General features: G+C 41.5%; 1 long non-coding RNA gene across 1 annotated transcript in view; it reads left to right on the forward strand.

The window, feature by feature from the left end:
* The window catches only part of LOC121104773, a 24,311-nt gene extending 19,668 nt beyond the window's left edge, over nucleotides 1-4,643 (forward strand). Inside the window, exon 6 of the long non-coding RNA XR_005837122.1 lies at nucleotides 4,609-4,643. This is a non-coding gene — a long non-coding RNA (uncharacterized LOC121104773). The remainder of the gene's footprint in view (nucleotides 1-4,608) is intronic.
* The last annotated feature ends 97 nt before the right edge of the window (nucleotides 4,644-4,740 follow it).

Here is a 4,740-nt window from a genome sequence, read left to right on the forward strand (position 1 = left end):
TCCCGTCTGTTTATTTTTACACATTCCAGCAACCTCATAAAAATTATTTTATTTTACTTCTTATTGTGATAAGAATACTTAACATGAAATCTACCCTTTAAATTTTTTTGTGATTTTATTTTATTATTTAAAAAATTTTTTTATTTAAATTCAAGTTAATTAACATATACTGTATTATTAGTTTCAGGGGTATAAATTTAGTGGTTCATCAGCTGTATATAACATCCAGCTTTCATTACATCAAGTGTCCTCCTTAATACCCATCACCCAGTTACCCCATCCTGCCATCCACCTCCCCACCAGGAACCCTCAGTTTGTTCCCTATGGTTAAGAGTCTCTTATGGCTTCCCTCCCTCTCTGTTTTTATCTTATTTTATTTTTCTTTCCCTTCCCCTATGTTCATCAGTTTTGATTTTGAAAATTTTCAATTGAAGTTGACTTTTTATATTTTATTAGTTTCAGGCATGCCACATAGTGATTGGACAATTATACACATTACGAAATGCTCACCACAAGGTTAGTTACCATCTGTCACCATACGAAGTTGTGACAGTATTACTGACGACAATCCTTAGGCTGTACTTTAATCCCTGTGACTTATTGATTTTATAATAGGAGGTTTGTACCTCAAATCCCCTTTATCTATTTAGTGTACAATACAGTATTGTTAAGTATAGACATGATGTTGTACAGCGGATTTCTAGAACGTAGAACGTAGTCATTGTGCACCTGTTCTTCTCGGTTACACTTTCAGGACTCCCTTCAAGTCACTTTCCCAGAGGGGTCTTCCTCCACTCCTATAGCTGAAGTTGCCCGCCCCCACCCCACCACTCTGCTTTATCTTCCATATGCACTTATCATTATCTAAAATTATATGATTATTTTTTTCTTATTTTCTGTCTGTTCTTTCTTGCGGGGACGTAAGCTTCATCAGGTCCAGGGCTTTTTCTCTCCTGTTTCTGCTCTATCTCCACTTTCTACATCAGTGTCGGGGAACAGAGTAGGTGCTCAGTAAGTAAGCTTCAGACACATGGGTCTGTGAGGGTTCTTGTGAAGGGAAGACAGGACGTGGTTAACCTCAGGCTCTGGCGTCCCTCAGGAGAAGTTTCCGGAGACTCTGGCAGCTCAGCCTCCCTGGACCCCAAATGATATGGACTGTTTCCAAGCTCTGAAGGAAAGAAATGCTTTAAAAGCCTTCTGCAAACTTACCTTCCCAGGGATTTTCAACCAGCCTGAGGTAGGTTTTGGCATTTGGTTAGAAAAAGCCCCTGATGATGGTTTCCCTTATTTTTATTTAAAAAATACTTTAGGGGTGCTTGGTGGCTCAGGCACTTAATGGTCTGCCTTTGGGTCGGGTCATGATCATGGAGTCCTGGAATCGAGCCCCCTCGTCAGGCTCCCTGTTCATCAGGGGAGTCTGCTTCTCCCTCTCCCTCTGTCCTTCCCCCAGCTCATGCTCTCTCTCTCTCAAATAAATAAATAAAATCTTTAAAAAAATACTTTAAAAATTTAAGTGATTAGACAAATGTACAAAAGATTTGCAAAAAAACATGCAAACACACTCATTTCTGTGAACAATACATTTATAACTGTCTATGGCCTCTCAGGCTTTGGTCCAGTTATAAAGTTTCCCAGCCCTGTGACTGTGGTGGGTGGGGTACTTGACCTTGTTTGTTGACACTTAAACTGACAGCCCTCTCTATGCACTTCCCGTTTTTTCAACACTGTCTTCTCTACTCTTTTCTCAGCAAAGGCCTTCTAATCCACTGAATTCGCACACCAGATCATTTCATTACTCTTTAACCGTTGGGCATTTCAGTTCCTTGTGGGTTGTGCGATTTGCTTCTTTCTTTTAGATCCAGGAACAGTACTGCTAGAAACAGCCTTATATGAATACTTTCTTATTCCTTTGACTTGCTTCTTCAGAATTAATTCCCAGCAGTGGGAATATTAAGTACCTGAAGTTTTTTTGTTTAAGATTCCCAACTAACAGATGATGTACTGTCTCCTAGAGATGGAATACAACCGATCCTTGTTCTGCCACACGTCCCCATGTATAAAGCTTCACCACGCAAAGGTGACAATGTGGGGACGTACTCATGACAAGTCACGCGGAGCAGTGGTTAAGCGTATGCAGTCTTCAGCCTTTTGGCTGGGGTTGGAATCTGTGCTTTGAACTCCTCATCTGTCAAATAAGGTCAATAATAGCACCTACCTGAAAAAAAAGAAGAAATAATAGCACCTACCTCATAAGTTTAATATGAGAAGTAAATGAATAAATTGGCGGAAAGTGCTTAGAATAGTACCCGACATCCAATAAAGGTTAGCTATTATTATTTGTTTTTTGTTTTGTTTTGGTTTTTGTTTTTTTTTCTAAAGATTTTATTTATTTATTTGAGAGAGAGAGCGCGCGCGAGCAGGGACAGGGGCAGAGGCGGAGGGAGAAAAAGACTCTCAGCTGAGCCTGGAGTCCAACACGGGGCTCAATCCCAGGACCCTGAGATCATGACCTGAGCCGAAGGCAGACGCTTAACCAACTGAGCCACCCAGGTGCCCCAGTTGTTATTATTATTATATTATTATTATTATTATTATTATTTTTAAAGATTTTATTTATTTGACAGAGAGAGAGAGACAGCCAGCAAGAGAGGGAACACAAGCAGGGGGAGTGGGAGAGGAAGAAGCAGGTTCCCAGCAGAACAGGCAGCCCGATGTGGGGCTTGATCCCAGGACCCTGGGATCACGCCCTGAGCCGAAGGCAGACGTTTAACGACTGAGCCACCCAGGTGCCCCAGTTATTATTATTTGTAGTGCGGGAGACATCAGCAGGCACCCCATACATGTTGGCTACTATTTTAATCTTATTCCTTTTTCCAGTTTTCCCTGCTGTGATTCAGAATATCTGGCTTTTGTCGGGCTGGCTTAATTATTTTTTAAAGAGTTGAGTTGCACCTGTCATTGGCAAGCTGTGTGTGAGTGTGTGCGTACAGATGAATTATAGACGCTGCATGTTATGTGGCCGGGGGGACGGACATGTGCACAGATAACTCAAGAATGAACAATGTAGAGTGCGGGGGGGGGGTCATCTGTGCACCAAGTGTGAACAGCCAGTTTCAAGTTTCCGCCTCAGCACTTCCCAGGCGGTCTGTGGTGCCCCACGGTGCCTTCCTTCGGTGGGGCTGTTTCCCCGGAATAGTTGAGGTGCTGGGGCTGCTCTGTGTCAGCATTTAAGGAAAGCAGGCTGTCAGGGAAAACAAACTTCCTTCACTTCCATTCTGGGGGTGATTGACTGCAAGTGACCTGGAGTAAGGATGAGAGCACTGGTGCAATGACACTTTTCTTGCGGAAAATGTGGTCGTCAATTGTGATGAGACAAATACTTTTCTTAAGGAAAGATTCTGTATAAATTGTTTACTTGCTCTAAACATTTGCAAAATATTGTCCTCTGCCGTTTGAGGACAACACTGCTTGTCTTTTTATCGTGTTATAAGCTTATAATTAAAATTATAAGAGTTTTGATGTTTATTATGGGATTTTGGAGAATACAGAACAGGAAAAGTATCCGTCAGGTGCATCACTCAAGCCTGGATTTTTTTTGTGGTGCAGAGATGGTAACTTCTTAAATTTCATTTTCTGTGTAGTATTATATCATAAATATTTTCACGGTATGACATCGTCTTTATAAATGTAATTTTAAACAATTGCGTAGTGTTTCATCAACTGAATCTAGCATTCTGTATTAGGTTGTTTCATGATTTTCTATGAAAATTATGCTGTGCTTTTTGTTGTTGTTATGGTTGTTATATTTTAGATTAATTTCTGACTTTAGAGTCCTGAAGTAGAATAACGCACCTTAAATCCAAATACGCATTTTTTTTATTTGGAAAATTTCAAACCTACACGAATTCAGAGGACAGTATGATGAATGCTCATGTATGCATTACCCACTTGGCAAATTGTCTGTATTTGACAAAATACAAGCATTTGAAAATTATTTCCCAAAGCGTCAGACCTTTCACCCCTCCACCAGCGAGCTTGGCAGTGCTCATTTCTCCACAACGTTGACGGCACTGAGCATCGTCCTTAAGACCCAAACCCAAGGAAGACATAATATTAAAACTTGGCTCACATGTTAAACAACAAAAATAATTTGCCATTTTTGTCCCACCCATGTAATTTAGCAGAGCAGTGTTTCTGGCCCGGCCTGGCCTAGGTATCCCCCAAGAAGATCAACGCAAGAAGTGCTCTGTAGCTTTGGCCATTCAAACGTAATCGAAAATTCCGTAAATGCCGGAAAATACTCGCATGCACCTGCAAGCCTACCAAACTCAATGCAATTTAAGGGTCCCGTGCCTGAGGACCTAGGGACTTGGAATAAAGACGTGAGTGGTGAGATGGGGCAGTGGGGCACGTTCATGGAGTGATTTCCTGAACTTCCACCTCGCCCCGTGAGTCATACTAATTTTGCTTATAAAAATATTTTGTGACTCAGCCTGTAATAATTGTGTGTGATACTACAGGAATAAGGCATTCCTTTGCTTTTTTGCCTTCAGCTTTTGAGATATAATTGACAAAATTGAGGGTTTCTGTTTTTGTTTCTTTTTTTAGGATTTGTCTAGTGATTTGTCGGAGAGAGAGAGAGAACGAGCACAAGCAGGGGGAGTGGGAGAGGGAGAAGCGGACTCCCTGCTGAGCTGAGAGCCGGACGTGACCCCGAGATCATGACCTGAGCTGAAGGCA

Source organism: Ursus maritimus, unplaced genomic scaffold (assembly GCF_017311325.1).
Source record: "Ursus maritimus isolate PB19 unplaced genomic scaffold, ASM1731132v1 scaffold_23, whole genome shotgun sequence".
NCBI lineage: Eukaryota > Metazoa > Chordata > Mammalia > Carnivora > Ursidae > Ursus > Ursus maritimus.